Source organism: Lactuca serriola, chromosome 3 (genome assembly GCF_051521515.1).
Source record: "Lactuca serriola cultivar US96UC23 chromosome 3, Lser_US96UC23_V15, whole genome shotgun sequence".
Classification (NCBI taxonomy): Eukaryota; Viridiplantae; Streptophyta; class Magnoliopsida; order Asterales; family Asteraceae; genus Lactuca; species Lactuca serriola.
The window spans coordinates 187,526,014-187,550,503 of NC_136410.1; the positions used below are offsets into that span (position 1 = coordinate 187,526,014).

Here is a 24,490-nt window from a genome sequence, read left to right on the forward strand (position 1 = left end):
TTTGATTTTGTTATGGTTTTGGTTTTTGTTTTCAGGTTTTGATTTCTATGTTCAAGTTTGATTTTCAGGATTTGATGTTAGGGTGTGAATTAATTAAATCAATTATGTGGTCTGTATTAGAACTAAAATCGGTGGATGCTAGTGATGTTGGAATTGCTTGGTGGTGATTACAGGTGGTGGATGGTGGCTTTCAGTGGCTAGTGGTGGTTTTCAGTGGCCTGTGGTGGTTGTCGGTGGCTTATGGTGGTTGTGGTGCGAGTGGGAGGGACGATTTCAGTAATTATTTTTCTTTAATTAATAAATAATAAATAAAATAGCAAAAAAATGAAAAAGAAGAATAGAAAGGGTAATATAGTCTTTTCATCTTGGGGGATGGGCGAATATAGTCTTTTCATGTCTGTGAGTGACGAAAAATACAACCAAATAAAACAATAGGGACAATCCGAGTGCAAAACAAAAGTTAGGGACCAAACACGCAAATTTAACCAAACCATAATGACTATTTCAATAATTTGTTCATTTTAATATTTTAATATGTTAAACATTTATCGAATTTACTTTTCATAAAAATAAAATACTCGATTCAAAATGTATAAATGAAATGCAAATCAAGTTATTACAAATTTAATTTAATTTCAAGAACTTGATAACATTTGACCCATCGAGTTCATAATCTAATTATTCAACAAAAGTTGGTCTCATTTAGTTATAGTAAAATGATATTGACTAATTCATTGCCTTCCTTGCAAACCTTCGTCATGAAAATCGGATCAGTGACTGATCATTATCATTTTGCAAATACATTCAATCATGCATGAATATGCTCATCGCCGGGAAATTTATATTTCAGAACCACATTCTTTTTTCTAAATTCTTTTAATTTTCTTAGCAATTTCTGATTTAATTCATGAGGAGGATTAATCTTTCTCTACAAAGAGCTTCTTCGACATGGCATCACAATGGGAGTTCCATGCTGGGAACTCGTCTTTTCACCACCGCACAACCACCACCGGAAAAATCCCACTTCGGCAACTTAAACGATTCAGATCGCATCTTCACCAACCTCTACGGTGTACACGATCCTTATCTCAAATCCGCCAGAAAACGTGGTGATTGGCATAGAACCAAAGATCTAATACACAAAGGCACCGATTGGATCGTTGAAGAAATCAAGAAATCCGGTTTACGTGGTCGCGGTGGAGCTGGTTTTCCGGCGGGGCTTAAATGGTCGTTCATGCCAAAAGCCTCCGATGGCCGACCATCTTATCTTGTAATCAACGCAGACGAAAGTGAACCAGGAACCTGCAAAGATCGAGAAATCATGCGACATGATCCTCATAAACTACTTGAAGGGTGTTTAGTCGCCGGCGTAGGGATGAGAGCATGCGCCGCCTACATCTACATCCGGGGAGAATACGTTAACGAACGACTCAGCCTCGAGAAGGCAAGAATCGAAGCTTACTCCGCCGGTTTATTAGGAAAAAACGCTTGTGGTTCAGGGTACGATTTCGATGTTCATATAGCTTTCGGCGCCGGAGCTTACATCTGCGGTGAAGAAACTGCACTTATTGAAAGTCTCGAAGGGAAACAAGGGAAACCCAGATTGAAACCTCCGTTTCCGGCGAACTCCGGTCTTTACGGATGTCCAACGACTGTCACAAACGTGGAAACGGTCGCCGTTGCTCCGACGATTCTCAGACGTGGCCCAGAATGGTTCGCGGGTTTCGGGAGGAAGAATAATTCCGGGACGAAATTGTTTTGTATCTCCGGTCATGTAAACAAACCATGCACAGTCGAAGAGGAGATGAGTATCCCGTTAAAGGAGTTGCTAGAGCGGCATTGCGGTGGTGTTCGTGGTGGTTGGGATAACTTACTTGCGGTGATCCCCGGTGGTTCGTCGGTGGCGTTGATTCCTAAAACTGTGTGTGATGATGTGTTGATGGATTTTGATGCACTGAAAGATGTGGGGTCTGGGCTGGGAACGGCGGCGGTGATTGTGATGGATAAGTCAACGGATATCGTGGATGCGATTGCACGGTTGGCGTATTTTTATAAGCATGAGAGCTGCGGCCAATGTACGCCGTGTAGGGAGGGGACGACGTGGTTGTGGATGATGATGGAGCGGATGAAGGTCGGGAATGCGAAAATGGAGGAAGTCGATATGCTTTATGAGTTGACGAAGCAGATTGAAGGGCATACGATTTGTGCGCTGGGTGATGCGGCGGCGTGGCCGGTGCAAGGTCTTATACGCCATTTTAGGCCGGAGCTTGAGAGGCGGATTAAGGAGAATGCAGATAGAGAGTTGCGATGTGCGGGTAATTGATATTTTTTTTGGTTGGCATGTTTTTGAGTTGTTGTGAGGCGTTTAAGGATGTGAATTCATCCTATTGGTACTTTTTTGGTTTTATTTGTTTGGTTAATAAAACAAATTTGATGGGCAAAATATGCAACACAACTTTTATAAGATGTGAAAGTATATTGTTCAAAGTGATGTTACAGTTGTGTGGATATAGTTATAAAGTTAAAAAAAAAGGAAATTCCATTGACATTATTAAATAGTGAGAGTCATGTATTATGAATTTATTTAAAAGAAAATTTAAATATAAAATTTAAAATATTTGAGAAGTTTGAATTTATAAAAAAGTAAGAAAATATTGAATTATAGAAATTTAAGTGTTTTTTTTCTTTTCAATTTAAACAAATAATTTAGATAAATAAATAAAAGAAATTAATGAAACTTTAATTTAGTAATTTTGAAATTAGAAGGAAAGTCCATTAATGAAAATGATATGCATTTATTATTAGATTTAAATAATATGAGGAATTTAATAAAATAGAAAAAACCATAAAAATGACATGTGGAATAAAAATTAATTTAAAATAACCATAAAATTACATGTGGCAAAATGAATAAGAATATGACAAATGGAAAAAAGATCTTTATTTAGTAGGATAAAATGTTTATCAAATTTGTTTAATGTATTCATTGTTTTAAAAATAAGAAATCTCCAGAAAAGTCCTAAATTTTTATCATAATTTACGAAAAAGTCTCAATCTAGAATTTGTTTATGAAAAAGCATGAATTACCGGTAAAAATGATGATTTAACCCATTTTCCGGTATACCGGTTTTATTAGTTGCATGTTTCACTAAAATCCCGTTATTTTACCCTATTTACGAATAAATCTCAAAATAAAATTTAGTGATGATTTGGCCATTTTCTTCATGTAACATACATTTTATCGGTTTCATTGTTGGCTTAGACACCTAGTCAATAAATTAGCTGATAAGATGTATACAATGGGTTATATAATGCTACGTTTACTGTAAAATTTGATATTCATCTCATCGGCTCGTTTATGGCTATGTATGTAGATCAGCAATGAAACCAATAAAATGTGTGTTTCCAGGAAAAAATGGCAGAAAATGGGTTAATGTCTAATGAGATGGATATATTGGGTTACATAATATTAGATAGACAATTTGATATTTTTTTATAAACGTAAAAAATAACGTAGTTGTTGTTAGTTTATGTAATTATTGTAGTTTTCGTTAGATGCATTTTATTTCCAGAAAAATATACAATACATAAGGATATCAAGTTTTATGCTAAACATAGCATTATATAACTCAACATATTCATCTCATCATCTCATTTAATGACTAGGCGTCCGGGCCAACAATGAAACCGGTAAAATGTATGTTACATAGAGAAAATGGTCAAATCATCACTAAATTTTAGTTTGGGACTTATTCGTAAATTAGGGTAATATAATGAGACTTTAATGAAACATGTAAGTAATGAAACCGGAAAACCGGAAAAAATGGGTCAAATCGTCATTTTTACCGGTAATTTATGCTTTTTCGTAAAGAAAATTTAGTTTGAGACTTTTTAGTAAATTAAGGTAAAAATTTAGGATTTTTCTAGAGATTTCCCTTTAGAACTTGGTATATACGTTAAAAGTATTGAATAATTTAACAATGATATTTAAGATTATTAGTTATATATTCGACCTTTTTATTATTTATAATAACTTTATAATAGACCAAACGGTATACAAAGCACGGATGAGTCCATGGCACACGTTGCCACGGAAAACCACCATACACACCACCCCAAGGAGTCGTGGTCCTCAGTGTTCGTGGTGTATACAACGGAGAGCAATGGCCAATTGAATTTGATTCGCAATTTAATACTTCTAATGACTAGTTTAGGGTTTTTTTTTTTTTTTTTTTTTTTTTTTTTTTTTTAAATTTTACCTAATAAAAAATCATTATAAACCTACTACATACATACCACAATACACCTTCTTCTATCTCACACAATTCTTCTCTCAGAATCACACACTTGTGTTTCTTGATCTTTCAAAAACCATGACTCCCAAAATATGGAATTGATCGGAAGAGGAAGAAGAGAAGTTAGCAATAGCTTGATGAAATATGTTCCAAGTATCATGATATAAGGGTAAAATGTCACGAGTTCGCCAGAATTTATAACTCTGTTATAAACAACGAACACGAAGGCGATATCCATCTAGTTGTTGTGGTCATTCATCAATACAAAGACATAAACCACAAACCATTTACACATCTCAAAGCTTGGCTAAAATTTAAGGATTCTCCAAAATAGATTGTTTAAAAAATATGGTTTTATGGTTATAAGTTGTTTGTGTTTGTATTTTTATCGTTTTATTTTATTTTATTTTAAGTTGTTTTTTAAATTAACGTAATGTTTTTTTTATTGAATAAATAACTAGTTTAAAAAAATATGTTTTTATTGTATTTTTTAATTAAATTTAATTAAAAAAAGAGGTGGAGTGGTGTGTTTAGTGGTATGTATCTCATGGTTAGTGGTAAGAAGTGTGGTGATGATGTGATACCCACCACTATTGTAACATCCATAAATTTTACGCCAAATTTAAACTTTTTCAATCATAAATAAAAACCAAATAGCATTGTTTACAAAATGTTTTCAATCATTTTCCATCAGAGTGTCCCAAAAATCATAACAAAAGGATGAGGAGCGGTACGGTCACGCCTTCGCCTTTGCATGATCTCCTGAAGTACCTGGAACAATAAACTGAAAACTGTAAGCTCGAGGGCTTAGTGAGCTACCCCCAAAATACCAATACCACACTGACAATACCATATCAGTAATAATCAATCAATCAACATGCATACTAAGCCATCGGCCTGACTGGACCGCCCTACCGGGCCTACAATCTGTCTGAATCTATCCCGAGCCTTCGACATGATTGGTCCGCCACGTGGGCCTACAGTCTCCCCGGACCGCTCATAGGGTATATTGGCCTTCAGCACAAAGCAGGACCGCCTCAACCCAACCACAAACAATAACCATGTGCGCATACTATCATATACATGCATATACAAACATCAAACATATCTGTCACACTGATCATCAATCATAGAATTCTCCTGTAACTAGAGTACCTACCTAGTAGGTCACTAACATACCAATCCCTACGGATCATAAGAGCATAACATAATGTCTACCCTGATTTCCAATCTAACAGATCATAACCACATGTAGCATACCATAACAATAGCAACTAAAGGGCCGGCCTTGGCGCCGTAGACCCTATCGATATAGTGAGGACAACTCACCTTGCAGATGTGACACGAAAGGTAAACTCCAACTCTTGGATCACTTGACATAGGCTCCACCACCTATTATCATAGTACATTATACTCATAAGTCCTTAACCTTATAAGGTACTCCATAACCCACTAGTCAACCCCTGGTCGAAGTCAAAGTCCTCAGTCAAGGTCAATAGTCCATGTTGACCTTTGTTGGGGTTGCAAAGTTATTCATTCATGACTTTGTAAATGTTTGACTTTTGTAAAACCCACTTGCATGTGGTGCTTTAGCCTTAGACCCATTTGTTAGAGAGTGAGAGAGAGACATGTAAACACCTCTATAAATAGTGGGTTTGTCCACTTATAGAGGTGTGCTTGAGAGATGTAGAAGTGAGTGTGTAAGTGTGTGTTAATTATGTAGTCTAGATCTAGTCCTTTTTTGTAACACCAAATACATTCAATATATCTCTTAAACACCCAAATCACCATGTTCAATTGTGCAAGCTTTAATTCCGCATGCCAAACCATGTTCTTTGTCACTACAATTGGTATCAGAGCTTGGTTTTCACGATCAACGTGACTTTTGAAGAACGATTCTCGGTTTGGCAATTTTTGTCGCAACTTGAACAATTTTGGTGAGTTTCTCTCTATGATCTCTCTTAATTTTGTTAAAATCGTGCGTAACGTTTTTGATTTGTGATCATTTGACTCGTTGGATCTAAATTTTTGTTGAAAAACCCATTTGTTGTGATCCAATAAATTTTTGTTGATCAAGCCCGATCCAATCCTATTCTTTTGTTTGATTTGATTCTTAATTTGTAATTGTTCTTTTGAATCAACATTTAGCCCTTAATTTGATAAACACAATTTGAATCAAGTCTTGATCTTACTGTTCATATGATCCGATTTTAAAGCCCAAAATCAATATTTCAGTTACTATTCATACTGATCGAATGAAACCCAATCTCATTGTTACTGTTCATAGATCCGATTCATTTGAGCCCAAATCTTAAATCGGATGAGATAATATTGAGTCCATAAACAAATCTGATTAATCCGATGCCTGTATCAATCTGATTTGTACACAAGCTTTACAAGTTGTACCATTGGATGTTCTGTTCTTCATCGTTTTTGATCTTGAATTTCGTTTTCGATTCAATGTTCCTCTTTATTGATTTGAAGTAATTGTTATTCAAAACCAGTGAATCGATTTTACTTTACTGATTATGATCTCAATCTTGAGAAATCGTCAACTGATTCTTTGATTTCGATGAACACTCAAGAACATTATGAACAATGATGAAGAACAGGTTGAATGAGTTTTCTTTTTCGATTATGAAAATCAATCAACGATTTGTGATTTTGAACTTGTGAGTCGACTGAATCTATTTTGGATAATTATCAGTCGATTATGATCGAGCTGTAATTGAGAACTCAATAATTTCGTTCTTGATTTTGATTGACTGAAAATTGGATTTGGAATCGATATTGAGGATCGATTGGATGTTGTTTGGGCGGATGAAGAACGAACAGATGAAGAGATTTCTGATTTGTGTTTTTGAATTGGAATCTAGATTCGATTTTGGATGTTGATAATCAGGGTTGAGATGATATCGATCTATGATATTGATGTCGTTTTCGATCGATTGTCAAGGATTGGTTATGCGAAGTAAAAGCTTAATGATGAACTTTGAATCGATGGTAATTTCGCATATTTGAGAATCGATTGTTTGTGAAATTGATTTTGAGATGTTCGCAAATTTGGGGTTGATCTTGACTGAAACGCGAAGGATCGATTATCAATAGTAGATGGATCTGTGATAATTTTGGAATAAACTGGAAAGAGTTTGGAATGAACTTGGAAGTAAGACAAGATGATTCGCATTTTGTTATAAAATGGTGAATTCGCATTTGTGATCAAAGACAGTTCGCATTTGGTTATAGAGAACAAAATTTTGATTCGCATTTTGGAATCAAGTTCGCATTTGTGTAACTGTAGTGTACATTTCGCATTTGGAGTTTTGGATTGGAATCAAAATGCGAATTTATCTCATTATGATTCGCATTTTGGTGATTGAAACATGCGAAGGGATGCTAAGAAACATTTGAAGAAAAATGCGAAGTAAAGAATGCGAAGTCTGTGATTTGGGAAAGCTTTTACAGTAAAATGCGAATTGGGGAAGAAACACACATATTTCGCATTTGGTCCCTGCTCTTTTCAAGAAATGACAAAAATAATCCAACTTCGCAAGTTTGAATAATATGCAGAAATTATCAAAATGAATACCTGTAGTTTCGCATTTTTGACAGTTTATACCCAACTTCGCAAATGGGATCATAAAATGCTGAAATTGCAGAATTTTCAAATCTGGTCCTTGCAGTTTGTGCGAATTTACACATTTTACCCAGTTTCGCAAATGGGAGTGTGTTTCGCATATTTGGCTGTTTTTGGCGCAACGGGTCACTGCAGAATTTTGAAATTGACAATTTCTACCCATTTTTGAGAAATTTTGTCAAAGGCGATCCGTGAACGAAGCTAAAAATTCATTATGTTTTGGATTTTCCGGGTTGAAGCACAAAGTTTATGCCACATGTTAAGGGGGAGTTTTGACATGAAAAATTCCGAATAGAGCACGTTCTTTTTCCTTGGAGTTTTATAATCAAATTTCGATTATAAAAAGGGGGAGAAGTTTTATATGGAAATTCGAACTTGAATTTTTCATATTACGCGGATTTGAAGACCGAAGTGATCTTAAAGTTTTAAAGCTCACGAGATGATGCAATTGGAAGTTCGGAAGTGATGTATTCGAAATGGGTTAGGTTTATTGAAGATTTTTGGGGTGTGTTTTTATGCGCAACTTTTGGGTGATTATTTGGAATTAATCATTCGTTGCTGCTTGGTTTGTATGGTCTCACATCCTAGAGCCAAAATTGAAGAGTCATGGAAGAATTGAAGATTGAAGATCATTTCGACATGTGTCACCTTTGAGGCTCGAACCGCGTAGTGCTTGATTTTGGAAGATTTGAAGTGGGTCATTCATTCCTAACTTTGAGGGGGAGAATGTTGGGGTTGCAAAGTTATTCATTCATGACTTTGTAAATGTTTGACTTTTGTAAAACCCACTTGCATGTGGTGCTTTAGCCTTAGACCCATTTGTTAGAGAGTGAGAGAGAGACATGTAAACACCTCTATAAATAGTGGGTTTGTCCACTTATAGAGGTGTGCTTGAGAGATGTAGAAGTGAGTGTGTAAGTGTGTGTTAATTATGTAGTCTAGATCTAGTCCTTTTTTGTAACACCAAATACATTCAATATATCTCTTAAACACCCAAATCACCATGTTCAATTGTGCAAGCTTTAATTCCGCATGCCAAACCATGTTCTTTGTCACTACAACCTTAACTCGCCAAGTACCCTTGGCTACTCGCCGAGTTCCCTGAAGTACATTCCAGCTCGCCGAGTCATCGGAGTGACTCGTCGAGTTCCTTTGATTCTCGATCAAACTTTAAGGCCACCCGTCGAGTTCCATCCTTGCAACTCGACGGATACACACTCATACATATCCAAGAGAAAACTCAACCGACACGCCGAGTTGTTCTTCAACTCGTCGAGTCTTATGACGATCTTCATCGGACTCGCCGAGTTGTTCATCAACTCGTCGAGTTCACGGCCATCTTCATGTGACTCGCCGAGTCAACCTTGCGACTCGCCGAGTCCATTCAGTCCTTTTTCCATACAGACTTGTTTTGAGCCATGTAACGGCTCCAACTCATAGATCCAAGCTTCTAGGGCATGCTTATCACGTAAAGTTGCAAACTTTACGTGCATGCATGACTATTAAGGCTCTAAATGCCCATTTTAAGTTCTTAATGGAACTTCATGTCAAGAGGGACCTTAATCACAACCAAGACTGTAACTTTATGCTTCTAGAATCCAAGGAGGGTCCAGATCTGAAGTTACAACTTTAGATCTAGCCCATAGCTCATCATACCAACTTGAAAATCCATAAAAGCCATAGAAACTCAACAAAAGGGAAAAAGGGAAGTAAGGATGGCACTTGATACCTCCAAAGGATGCTAGCTGAGGTAAATCCTACTTCCCACTCCTTCCTTGCTTCAATTTCCTTTGCACTCTTAGCTTTCTTCCTCAAAGATTCTCATTTCCAAGCTTCAAACACCACACCAAGGCACACACACACAAATTAGGGTTTTAAGGGGCTCTCAAAGACTGCATAGAGGCCAAATGATGCTAAGGCTCCTTTAAATAGAGGTGCAAACCCCAGGATTTTGGGTTTCATCTGCCAGCTCCTACTCGCCAAGTCCCAATATGGACTCGTCGAGTAGGTCACTTAAAACGCGATCTCATCCAGCTTCTACTCGACGAGTAGGTTAACCAAATCGTCGAGTCGAGCTTAACCTAATAATTCTTATTTAAGCAATACCTGAGAATCGGGGCGTTACAACTCTACCCCACTTGAACTAGACTTCGTCCTCAAAGTCCGCTGGAATAAACAATGTCGGGTAATGCTCGCGCATCTCCGCCTCTGGCTCCCATGTCCACTCGGATCCCTTTCGATGTTCCCACTGTACCTTTATTAAAGGTATTTCCTTGTTCCGCAGAATCTTCTTCTTCCTTTCCAAAATAGCCACAGGCCTCTCCACATAGTTCAGGCACTCCTCGACTTGAATGTCATGCAACGATACCACTGCCTCCTGGTCCATAATGCATTTTCGCAATTGTGAAACATGAAATGTGCTGTGGATTCGGCTAAGATCCTCCGGAAGCTCTAGCCTATAAGCCACCCTGCTAACCCTGGAAACAATCCTGAATGGCCCAATGTAACGGGGACCCAATTTCCCCTCTTCTTGAAGCGGATCACACCCTTTCAGGGTGAGACCTTCAGAAGAACAGTGTCACCTACCTGAAATTCCAGCTCAGATCGGCGTCGGTCGGCATAACTTTTCTTCCAACTCTGAGCGGTCTGCAGTCGCTATCTAATCTGCTGTATCATCTCGGTAGTTTGCAGAACTACCTCAGTCCGAACCATCACCCTGTTCCCAACCTCACCCCAACAGACTGGGGTCCTGCACTTCCGCCCATACAACAGCTCGAAAGGCGGGGCGCCGATACTGGAATGATAGCTGTTATTGTAGGCGAATTCTGCAAGAGGTAGGTGGGAATCCCAACTCCCACCAAAATCAATGGCCCACGCCCTCAACATGTCCTCGAGGGTCTGAATGGTCCGCTTACTCTGCCCATCAGTCTGCGGATGGAACGTTGTGCTAAAATGCAGTCTTGTACCCAGTTCCTCGTGGAACTTCTGCCAAAAACGGGAAGTAAACCTGACATCTCGATCGGAAACGATAGAAACTGGAACCCCATGGCGAGAGACAATCTCTCTGACGTACAGGTTGGCCAACTTCTTCGCCGACGAACTCTCCCGTATGGCTAGGGCACTCTTGGTCATATAGCATCGAACCCCCTTTCCATTTTCGGAAACTTCGTGATGAAATCCATTGCGATCCGTTCCCATTTCCACATGGGAATCTCTAGAGGCTGTAGCTTACCATGCGGCCTCTGATGCTCGGCCTTGACCATCCTACAGGTCAAGCACCTTTCAACAAACCAAGCGATATCTCACTTCATGCCAGGTGACCAATAACTCGAACTCAAATCACGGTACATCTTGGTGGCTCCCGGGTGAATCGAAAAACGAGACTTATGAGCCTCCTCCATCACTGTCTGCCGGACCCCTCCGGACATCGGAACCCAAACCCAACCATAACGGGTCAACAACCCGCGGCTACCCTGAACAAAATGGGTGCTTTCTCCCTTAATCCTCTCTAACTTCCAGTTCTCCGGTCTCATGCCCTCAATCTGAGCATCCCTGACCAAACCCACCAGCGGGGAATCTATCGCTATCCTTATACACCTGGCTAGGGTCGAGGACCCAGCTGACTTGAGGATCAGAGCATCCGCAACCACGTTCGCTTTACCAGGATGGTAAGGGATCTCAAAATTATAGTCGTTGACCACATCCAGCCACCTGCGCTGCCTCATGTTCAGGTTCGGCTGATCCATGATATGTCTCAAACTCTTGTGATCCGTGTATATTGTACAACGGACCCCGTACAGATAGTGCCTCCAAAGCTTGAGAAGGAACACTACCGCTCCCAACTCAAGATCGTGCATAGGGTATCTCGTCTCATGCAGCTTCAACTACCGCGATGTGTAGGCTATCACTCGTCCCCTCTGCATGAGGACTACCCCCAAGCCTGTGATGGATGCATCACAAAATACCACAAAATCCTCAAATCCCTCGAGGAGTGTCAACACCGGCGCCTCGCATAAATATTGCCGAAGGGTCTCAAATGCCCTCTGTTGCTCAGGGCCCCACTGAAAATCCACCCCTTCCTCGTTAGACGAGTGAGGGGCACGACAATCTTTGAGAAATCACAAATGAATCTCCGATAATACCCTGTTAAACCCAAGAAAATCCTGATGTCCGAGGGAGATTTCAGAGTCTCCCACTGTATAACCACCTCCACCTTAGCCGGATCGACTAAGATCCCCTCCTGGTTAACGAGATGTCTGAGGAACTGGACCTCTCGTAACCAAAAATCGCATTTCGAGAACTTGGCATACAACTGTTCTCGCCTCAGAACCTCCAGCAGCTCCCTAAGATGCTCCTCATGCTGCTCTCGAGTCTTGCAATACACCAAGATATCATCTATGAACACAATGTACGAGCGATCGAGCATCGGTCTACTGACTCGGTTCATCAGATCCATGAACATCGCTGGCGCGTTGGTGAGCCCAAACGGCATCACCACGAACTTGTAATGACCATAATGAGTCCGGAACGCGGTTTTCTCCATGTCCTCCTCCCCCACCCTTACCTGGTGATATCCTGATCTCAAATCAATCTTGGAAAACCAAGATGCACCCTGCAGCTGATCAAAGAGATCATCTATCCTCGAGAGTAGATAACGGTTCTTCATCGTTAACTTGTTCAGCTCCCTATAGTCAATGCACATCCTGTGCGAACCGTCCTTCTTCCTGACGAAAAGGATCAGTGCTCCCCAGGGTGAACTACTCAGACGAATAAACTGCTTACCCAGTAGTTCCTGCAACTGAGATGACAACTCCTACATCTCTGGCGGTGACAGTTGGTACGATGCCTTAGCGATAGGAGCCGCACCCGGCACTAGATCAATCCTGAACTCAACCTGCCTCTCCGGAGGCACTTCGGGTAACTCTTCCGGAAACACGTCAGCAAACTCCCTCACCACCGGGACTTTAGAAACTGAGAGCTGCTCTCTAACCCGCGTATCTACAACATACGCCAAATAACCGGCACACCCGTGCTGAATATACTGTCGAGCCCTGGCTGCCGAACAAAACCCTGATCCCAACCTGGTGCCCTCACCATATACTACAAGTTCTCCCCCACTTGGGGTTCGAACCACCACCCGTTGCCCATCACAGTCGATCATGGCGTCAAAACGGCTAAGCCAATCCATCCCTACAATCACGCACACTTCCCCCATGGGGATAGGAATCAAATCTATCGGGAAGGACACCCCGAAAATCTCCAACTCGCATCCCCGGTAGACTGAAGAAGTAGAAACTCCGTGCTTGTTGGCGATCGAAACTTGCAATGGACACTCAAGATCATCTATCGGCACATGGAACCCTCTAGAGAAGGTTTGAGATACAAACGACCGACTCGCCCCCAAGTCAAATAATACCAAAGCGGGAAAAGAATTCACTAAAAACGTACCTAATCACAGGTACAATCAATAAGCATAACACAAATGCAATAACTGAGACAGAGAACAGAAACATACCAGAAACCACATCTGGTGCTGACTTGGCCTCCTCGGCCGTGAGCTGGAAGGCGCGACCCTAGGCCTTCGGAGGCTCCACCTTGACTGGCCTCCCATCCCCAATCCTCACAGTAGCGGGCACGAAACCCTGCGCCGACTTGGCGGCGAGTTGCGAACAGTTGGTCTTCACATGACCAACCTGATGACAATGGTAACAAATCCTCATATCTGCTGGAGGGGCGGACTGACGGCAGTCCCTGGCATAGTGCCCCTCCATGCTACATTTGTGGCACCCACCTCCTGCTCGACAAACTCCCGAATGAACCCTGCCACACTCTCCACAAGTGCGGCTCTACTGACCCCCAAATTGTGTATCAGCGGTCTTAGACCGCTTAGGCGCCGGCTGAGACTGTGCCGGTGCCTGACGCTGCTCCCTCAGCTGCAGCTCTATCTCCAACTCACGCCGCTACGCGGCATCTTGAAGATCCAGGAGGGTATCACATCGCTGTGTAGACACAAACTGTCGAATATCAGTCTTGAGCATACTCAGATAACGAGTCATCTGAGACTGCTCTGAAGCAAACTCCGGGCAAAACATAGCCCTCTCCGTGAACATACGGGTAATATCCATCACAGACTCCCCATCCTGTCTCAATGTCAAAAACTCATGCGCAAGCCGCTCCCGCTCAACGCGTGGAACGTAGCGGGTGCGGAACATATCTCTGAACTGCTCCCAAGTAACAGCAGCCCGCTGATCATTAGTATACGACCCAGTCGTCAGCCTCCACCAGTCCTTTGCCCCAAGCCTCAGCAGGTTCAGGGAACACCTGGCCTTCTGGTCAGCAGGACAGGAGCACGTGAAGAAACAACCCACCACGTCACATAACCACCTGATAGCCCTAATCGCATCCTGTGTACGGGGGCTTCGTATTATCGAAGTCCTGGTACTGGAAAGCCCTGCCGGCTCCTCCTCCAACCCCTGCCACAGTTACAGCCGAAGTGGCTGCAACGACAGCTGTCTCTACTAGAGCTGCATACCACTCATCAAAGTACTCAACCATCACGGTCTTAATCGACCCAAACATCTCTGGCAGCTGCGCTTGGAACGCAGCAGCAATCTCGTTGTGCATGATCTCCCGGATTTTGGCATCCAACTCCTCGGTCCCTATCTGAACCATAGGCTCAGGTGCTACCGACACCTCCAACCCTCTATCTCCCGACCCCGATCCTGATCCTGATCCTGATCCGGATCTCGAAGCAACACGTCAACCCTCGGTCCCTATCATTGTGGTAGGGTTGGTAAGATTTTAGCATTGTTGCAACCACACAATTAAACTTAGGCACATGCTAGTCAACCCTCGGATAATATAGGTGATCAGGCCATATCTTCCTAGTTTTGACCATATGTCTCTAAGCCCACTTGCGTTGCCCAACAATCGTAATTCTTTTGTATTGTCCTAGTGACACTGATTTTAGTATGAATGCAGGCATGTATACTTTATTAAATATTTTATTATTTAAAGTATAAGCTCTTGGTCAGAGTATTTTTAATCCCTTATGTATTTATAATTAGTATATCTTTTATGGGTTGATATACTTAATTCACTATAAACAATGCTCTGATACCAATCTGTCACACCCCAAAACCAAGAACGGCGGAAACGTTCTGGGGCGGAGGACGTCATGTACAGTATCACAACAATGAAAAGTAGTAAACAAGCAACAACATCATCCATTGCATTAATAATATAATTATTATACAAGTGTGTTCTGTCAAATTTTGATAAACACTAAAGCATAAATCAAAATGAAAGATGAGTCTTCAACGAGCTCCATCTTCCCTAATCCTTGCATCGGTACTTGTCTATGATGACCTGAGGATACAAGTAATTTTGAAAGCGAGTATCAGCTTTGAAGCTGGTGAGATCATAAGTATTTTAGTGTCTTAATTTGTATGTAAGAAATTGTTTTTAAATGAATTGTAAGTATGGAAAAATGTAGATGAACTGTAAGTATGAAAATGTTTGTAAAACAACTGTAAACGTTTGAAAAACCCTAGAAATCCCTATGATTCCTATTATTATAACGGGGAGTCTTCTACCAAGACTTAACTCATCTCTATGTAGCCTTCTACCAAGGCATCTAGTGTCTGTGTGTGTCTCTTGTAAGAGTGTGTATTTTCCCAAGTCTGACTACCATTAATCAAAAAGATAGTTTCTACATTACCCTGCGTCGTGTAAATGTTCACGAAGTGAATGTAATGGGAAAAAGAAATAGTACTATGGTGTAGCGTTGAACTACAACCATACCAATTACCTAAAGTCTAGGATAATTCTTCTAAGTACTGTAGCATTTGTAATAAATAACTACATCGGTACTCAACTGCCTTATTTGAGGGATAAGGTATAATGTGATGTCTAGATCCCAGACTATACGCTCCCCTATCAAAGGGATTTTGGGACCTACCCATGACCCCTGCATGTATGCAAGCCTGAGCATCCACATTACTATGATCATGTATACTCGATATAACGATCACAATTGCGTTGTGATTCATCGGTATAGTTAGATCCTGAACTGGTTCCATGCTATAACGCCTAGTGATGTCTGTTCTATGTATATGTAAGCGTACTCATGTAAGTGTGATCATGTAATAGTATAGTAATTGTACTGTAATGTTCTAGCTGTAATGTACGTGCTCTCTACCTAGCAAGTATAGTAATGTACTCGTTCTAGTATCGTTGTATATGTTCTCTTTCTAGTATAGTTGTATATGTTCTCTTCCTAGTATAGTTGTATATGTTCGCTTTCTAGTATAGTTGTATATGTTCTTCTCTAGTATAGTTGTATATGTTCTCATAGTAGTAAGTATTGACTCATGAATGAACTGACTCATAGTATGATATTGTGTTCTAGTAATAGTTCTAGTATCTTCCTAAACCACCCCTATGGTAGTTTACTAGTAATCTAACTGGTAAGTATGAACATGGATGTATACCCTTGCTACCCAAGGGCATTGGATGAACTGGAAGGACCTTTATGACTATATATGTACATATGTTATATAACTAATATTTAAACGACCTTCGGACGAGTACCCGATATCCCACCAGACCACATCTCAAGCGCGAAAAGGAAATAGGGTGGATAACCTTCCTAAGTCTTTTAAACATTTCTTATATGACTATACATATAGAGGCATGCAATTTATAATATAAAAACATAAATAAGTTTTTGTAAAACCTTTGAACATAATTATTATCTTAAGAAAAGATCGACTTGACGTCATTCTATAAAACGATTTGAAGGCATGGGTTTGATAAAACAATTTAGCATAAGGAAACATTTGTTTGAATCACAATTGTAAATAAGTTTGAAATAAAACATACAGAGTAAAATGTACAGTGTAATAAGGAGTTTTAAAACATATAAAATGTTTATGAAAATCATTTGAAGGAAACTGTTTGGTAAAACGGCTAATGGGTAGTAAATCATTTAAATGCTGCCTATTAATCACATGTGATTGATATAATAAGTGGCATGATTTCTACTTGTATCCCCCCCCATAAAACATTTAAAAATAGTTAAAACATTGATTAAGGGGTATGAACTCACCTGTTGTGGGTGATACAGATGAACTGAAGAGGTAGGACCGCTAGGTGTCAAGTGAAGTCTTGAACACACTTATGATCCTAGTTAACATATAATTTCACATATATGTAACAAATTAGTCTATAAACAACTAATAAACAAGTCAAGACACCCTAGGACATGCTAAACACCTTTATCAAGTGTTATTAGCCTCTAGGATTGCATCTAAGTGTTTGTAGGGGAAGCTATGGTGTGTAGCGCTCAAGGAAAACTCCATAAGGGAGTACATGACCCTAACAACACTACCAAATGAGTTTACGGCCGTGAACTCATACTTATGTGTCCATTTGATGTTTGATGCTCTATAAGGTTCTAAGAAGCATTTCTACTTAATGGCTTGGTCTATGGAAGAGTTTAGGGCATAATATAACTCCTTTTAGGAGTTTACGACCCTGGGACCATATTCCCTTGGAGTTTACGGCCGTAAACTCCCTTGGGAGGGTGTTTATGGTGTTTTCAAGTCTCTAAATTAACTAGGAACTAAACTAGGCTTTTGTACTTGGCTTTAGAAGAGTTTATGGCACCTTTTGGCACCATTTTATGGAGTTCACGGCCCTAGAACCTTTTGGGCTGTGAACTCTCTTTCTCCCTTGAATCTTAATTGTTTTAGTGGTCTAAACATGTAATGTAGGCTTCTAGTTTGAGATCCGAGGCTTTGAGGAGCATTGGGACACTTTTGGCCCTTAAGATGGAGTTTACTCCCCAAGTGTTCTTGGGTGGTAAACTCCCAAATCTTGGGGTTTTGGATTGTTTTCTAGTCCTAACTACATTTATAAATAAGCCTAAGTTCGTTACTTATCATGGGGAAAAGACTAGGTAGCATTTAAGCCTCATTTTGGAGTTTACTCTCCAAGAACGTTCTTGGGCGGTAAACTCCTGAATCTCACAGATTTGATATGTAATCTAAGTTATTAAGCACATAATAAGCATTATAAGACAACTAGAGAAGTGTACTCACGATTTGGGATAAAAACCCGAAGATCCGTGAGAGAGAAAATGGCTTTTCTCTAGTTGGAAATGCGAATAATGAATGAATTTGGTTCAGAATTCTATTTATAGTCCTGATATATTTTTGGCAGAAAATATTTTTATTCCCGGAATGGACTCTACTATCCTAGAGTTTTGGAATAACAGTGTTGCACAAAACCCTAGTGCATCCACTCTCCTGATATCTCCTTAAGTGTAAATCCTAAAAAACTGCCAAACTTATACTCGAAGTCTGGAATTTCACTGTAACTGTTCTAACTTCTATTGGCTTCAAATGGTTTGTACAGAATGGAAATTTCGGGTTGTCACATCATCCCCCTGTTGAAGGGAATTTTGTCCCGAAATTAGAACTTAGATAAGGAAGTAGGTACGAATGATCGAGTCGTGAGGAGGAAACGTCCCAATCGATTGGTTCTAGCGCACCTAAGTGACATCGGTTTCTCAGTTGGCAATCCAACGAACCTTCAATAACTGGCGACGGCGTTGCTTCGTCCGCTTGACCTCTCGGTCGAGGGTCACTACGGTTCTAATACGAAGGCGAGGATCTCGACGAGTGGACTTACAAGAGTCCTAACGGAAAGGTATGGTTTCACGATCGAGACGCGAAGAGTAGAATGTACGTCACTGAGTTCGCGGAGTAGGTCTAGTCTGCGATATACAGGACCGATTCTGGCAAGAATCTTGGAGGTCCTATCTATCTTGGATTTAGCTTTCCACGCTTTACGAAGCATATTAAACCGTTCCCAGAGTGAGACTTCCTAAAGAACTTGGTCTCTCACTTGGAATCTCCAAGGTTTCCTTTTCTTGTTTAACTTCCCAGTCAAGGGTCATTCCTTGCCGGGTCAAGGTCGTAAAGTTTCCTGTGATTTGTGAGGGGTTCTGGATGAACTCTGACAGTAGGTCTGTTAGATCTAGAATTTGGCGAATGTCTGTTGGCGTCTCTAGTTTTGACAAATTCTCAACGGTTTTGACAAATTGTAAGAGTACTCAAAATTTCCCACATCACTAACAGTGTGTCATAGAAATTTAACTCTTAAATTTCAAAACTCGTGCCTAGAGAACTTTGCAAAAAGTTCCTCTGAAGGAAATGTTTCCATGGATTTCTTCTTACTACGAGGGTAGATAAGTAAGTCATTACAGGGAGAAATGACGAACTAATCCAAGTAAGAAAGACGTACCTTACTCATTTAGCTCATGAAAACTATGGGCGTATTGGTCCTATCCGAAGGGTATCACTACGGACTCGAAGTGTCCGCATCGAGTTCAGAAGATAGTCTTCCGGACATCCTTCCCTAACACTCGAACTGGTGATATTTAGATCTCGGATTCATTTCTGAAAGTAATTTTTTTCCTTGTGTTTGCTCAACCATTTCATCTATAAGAGGCAGAGATAACGATTTCTAATGAAAAATCTTGACGGAGTCCTCGATATCCGAGGTACATACGATGCAATCCGTCGATCTCTGGAAGAATAAGACCGAAGTTCTCCAGGGTGAGAAGCCTAGTCTTCTAATTCTATTTTGTGTAGTTCGTTAAGTTGTCCGGGCTGTTCTTGTATCTCCGTAGGTGTTTAGACTATAGGGCGGTCGGTTTACAGGAGTCGTACTGGGTTCTAAGTTTGTTCACATGACGATGCAATTACTTGTAGGCTTAGGCAGTTTTCCGTCCTGAATTTCATATTAGAATTCATACATGGTTTCACAATCACAATTTCGTGTATACGAGTCGTATATAATTAAGATTGAAAAGGTAGTCGAATAACTGATTCTTCTTTAAGCTCACATCCCATCGGGGAAAAAAGAAGTTAAAGTGGAATCATCAATTCTAAACCTGTAGAGCCTTGATTATATATCACTCTTATGCATACATTCCTTAATGATAGATCAATCGTATAAATCCTTGGATTGAACTTGAAGTACTGCACGAGTGGTACTTTGGGGATTTCTTCGAAAAGAAAATAACTAAGAGGTACTCCTGGCATGAGTACTTCGGTGTTCTGATATGACGGCTTCGCTGGAAAAGTGATCTAGAAGAAAGCGATGTACGTATGAAGCTGTTTTTGTGAGGATCAAATTGAATCGAGTCGTATGATAATGTCGGAATCATACTGAAACTTAAAGACATTAGATTTGAACATAAGACGTTTACAGACAAAACACAACTGTGCAACCATGAACAGAGTTACAACACTTTAGACTTACGACAAGACTGTTGCTGCGAATAAGGTATACTACAAAAGACAAGTATACGCAGCACGAGCATCCCTATAAAGACAGGATCTCGCAAAAGGTAAGACCCTAGTTGCACTAGTTCTGGATAGTTTATAAGTCTGTTACAATGAAACGCCTTAATTACATTAACGTGGGTTCCGGAGCAGGTTCTCCCGCAGCTGTGATCTTGAGAATCCTCCCATCTGCACCAGAGTTCTTTGCTATAGGGCATTCCTTCTTGAAGTGCCTTATCTCCCCGCATTTGTGGCATGACTGGCTAGTACTAGCTTTGGTGACGGGATTGCGGTGTTTAGCCAGTGTTATGTGGACACGAGTGCCTTCCTCGTTACTCCACTTTGAAAATTGCTTCCTAAAGCGTTCGGCGTTATAACTACTCTCGTGTGTAGGGTTAGTCCCGATGAAAGGGACTTGAGTGATGGGTCGTGCCGGTACAAGAATGGTAGGGGTTTCCACTTGTTGCGGTTGTATGGCAAGTTTTTGGGATTTCTTGCGTTCCCTCTGAGCTTGACGCTTCCGTTTCTTCCTTTCGGTCTTACTACTTTGCAAGTCCATGGCTGTTGCCATTTGTTGGTTTCCCGGTTTGGTACTACCCTCGAAACTCTCGGCTCCTTTTTCAGTCTTGTTTGTGTTGCCTGAGTTGACGTGTGTAAGGAAAGTTCTCACAGCAGCTGCTACTGCAGCTTGTAATGTAGCGGTGTCGATATGGAGGATAGGGGTTTCGTTGCTCGGCTGATTGTTTCCTGATGACGACATGATTCTGTAACACGAAAGATAAGGATTTTGTGAGCGCTTATGGTTGAATCTAGATGTACTTTGATTGTTCAAGAAAAGAGTAAGAATATGTTCTCGAAAGGTTGACCTACATCTTTATGATGCAGTCCTAGTACGAAATGGAAGTATGTTCGCGAAGGTTTGACCTACATCCCTATGATGCAGTCCTAGTAATGGGTAGAAGTAAGTTCGTAGAATGGTCTCAAGACGTTTGTCGTTCAAGCCGAGGTATCGTGGGTTGGTGAATAACAAGATCCGACCACTGAAAGAGACTTGGAAATGTCTCCGGATCTAACTTGCTATAGTCCAATGGCTTGACTAAAGCACGAATTCAGATGGACTCCAATGAAAGTATGCTAAGAGTACTTGAATAAAGAATGACACAGAAGTTAGCCGGCTGTCAATATCTTTGATATTTATGATGTAAATATTCAGGAAAAGGACCTTGTAAAGGTCTTACATCATATCCAGAGAAGATAGTTCTTGACAGCATAAAAACCTAACCAAAGTACTTATAGTACAAGATAATTTCATAGAAAATGCCTCATCGGGCATAGACAGAAAAACGATTACTTTCTAACAAGGGAAGTAAGGTAAAGAATCTACTACTGACAATGGTCATCCCTCAGGTGAACTCTCAGTTCAGCCAGTTGACGTTCCACATCAAGTAGGTGTCTTTTGTACACCCTTTGGCGTACTCGGAGCTTTATGACTTCGGCTCATGATTCAGCCAGTGCTTGCAGCAGGGTTTCATGGTTTCTCTCTGATCTCTCGCGATCATCTTCTAGATGAATGGTGCGGAGGGTATGCATTTTAGCATCGGTGACAACTTCAATAATCTGATATAGGGCTGTCTTGCCTTGAATCTCATTTCGGGCCACTCTACGGATCAAGATTGGCAAGATTCTGTATGCTGAGCCCCCATTGCTCAGGTCGTAAAAGCTTCGGTCGTCATTAAATGGCATGGGCTGGTCTTGTCCTTGGCTCCATGTTTCCAAGCATTCCACTCAATCAGGCGTCGGGCCATGAAAAGACGGACGAGGGTTAGGAATTGGAAAGGGAGCTGTTTGGGGTAGGTTCTTAACCTCTGGTTTGGAATTAGCATCGTCTGAAAGGTCTTCATCATGGTGATCATTCAAAGGGATAGGATGATCATTCTCTGGTTCTTCTCCAAACCAACCAGCTATGACTTCATTCGGAAGATACTGGTTGTCGTGGGGATGGAGTCCAGCCATGTTATCTACGCGAGAATTAGGGTAAGAAAATAATTATTAGACGAACTATCTAGATAATTATTTAGAAAATTTTCATCAGTTACATCGCTATTTGTGAAGTGCATACCAGTTATATGTAATCGAAACAGGATAGGCCTTCGAATAAGTGACCTTAACTCCATATTCACAGAGAATAGGGGTGAAGTAAAATTTTCACAGATTCTCAGTCTATAACACCCTAATTACATATAGCCTTAGTGTATCCACTTAGCAACTATCAACTTAGTAATGAAGATCCCGTTTTAGTTCTCAAGTATAACGTACTTATAGTAACACCAAATACTCCTATAGTATTTTAAGTTTAATGTTATGTTCTATTGTTCTCATTGTGGTAGGGTTGGTAAGATTTTAGCATTGTTGTAACCACACAATTAAACTTAGGCACATGCTAGTCAACCCTCAGATAATATAGGTGATCAGGCCATATCTTCCTAGTTTTGACCATATGTCTCTAAGCCCACTTGCGTTGCCCAACAATCGTAATTCTTTTGTATTGTCCTAGTGACACTGATTTTAGTATGAATGCAGGCACGTATACTTTATTAAATATTTTATTATTTAAAGTATAAACTCTTGGTCAGAGTATTTTTAATCCCTTATGTATTTATAATTAGTATATCTTTTATGGGTTGATATACTTAATTCACTATAAACAATGCTCTGATACCAATCTGTCACACCCCAAAACCAAGAACGACGGAAACGTTCTAGGGCGGAGGACGTCATGTACAGTATCACAACAATGAAAAGTAGTAAACAAGCAACAACATCATCCATTGCATTAATAATATAATTATTATACAAGTGTGTTCTGTCAAATTTTGATAAACACTAAAGCATAAATCAAAATGAAAGATGAGTCTTCAACGAGCTCCATCTTCCCTAATCCTTGCATCGGTACCTGTCTATGATGACCTGAGGATACAAGTAATTTTGAAAGCGAGTATCAGCTTTGAAGCTGGTGAGATCATAAGTATTTTAGTGTCTTAATTTGTATGTAAGAAATTGTTTTTAAATGAATTGTAAGTATGGAAAAATGTAGATGAACTGTAAGTATGAAAATGTTTGTAAAACAACTGTAACGTTTGAAAAACCCTAGAAATCCCTATGATTCCTATTATTATAACAGGGAGTCTTCTACCAAGACTTAACTCATCTCTATGTAGCCTTCTACCAAGGCATCTAGTGTCTGTGTGTGTCTCTTATAAGAGTGTGTATTTTCCCAAGTCTGACTACCATTAATCAAAAAGATAGTTTCTACATTACCCTGCGTCGTGTAAATGTTCACGAAGTGAATGTAATGGGAAAAAGAAATAGTACTATGGTGTAGCGTTGAACTACAACCGTACCAATTACCTAAAGTCTAGGGTAATTCTTCTAAGTACTGTAGCATTTGTAATAAATAACTACATCGGTACTCAACTGCCTTATTTGAGGGATAAGGTATAATGTGATGTCTAGCTCCCAGACTATACGCTCCCCTATCAAAGGGATTTTGGGACCTACCCATGACCCCTGCATGTATGCAAGCCTGAGCATCCACATTACTATGATCATGTATACTCGATATAACGATCACAATTGCGTTGTGATTCATCGGTATAGTTAGATCCTGAACTGGTTCCATGCTATAGCACCTAGTGATGTCTGTTCTATGTAATGTACGTGCTCTCTACCTAGCAAGTATAGTAATGTACTCGTTCTAGTATCGTTGTATATGTTCTCTTTCTAGTATAGTTGTATATGTTCTCTTCCTAGTATAGTTGTATATGTTCGCTTTCTAGTATAGTTGTATATGTTCTTCTCTAGTATAGTTGTATATGTTCTCATAGTAGTAAGTATTGACTCATGAATGAACTGACTCATAGTATGATATTGTGTTCTAGTAATAGTTCTAGTATCTTCCTAAACCACCCATATGGTAGTTTACTAGTAATCTAACTGGTAAGTATGAACATGGATGTATACCCTTGCTACCCAAGGGCATTGGATGAACTGGAAGGACCTTTATGACTATATATGTACATATGTTATATAACTAATATTTAAACGACCTTCGGACGAGTACCCGATATCCCACCAGACCACATCTCAAGTGCGAAAAGGAAATAGGGTGGATAGCCTTCCTAAGTCTTTTAAACATTTCTAAT

General features: G+C 40.1%; 1 pseudogene; it reads left to right on the forward strand.

Moving 5' to 3' along the window:
* Positions 1-773: 773 nt before the first annotated feature.
* On the forward strand, positions 774-2,522 carry LOC145094764 (NADH dehydrogenase [ubiquinone] flavoprotein 1, mitochondrial pseudogene; annotated as a pseudogene).
* Positions 2,523-24,490: the final 21,968 nt, after the last annotated feature.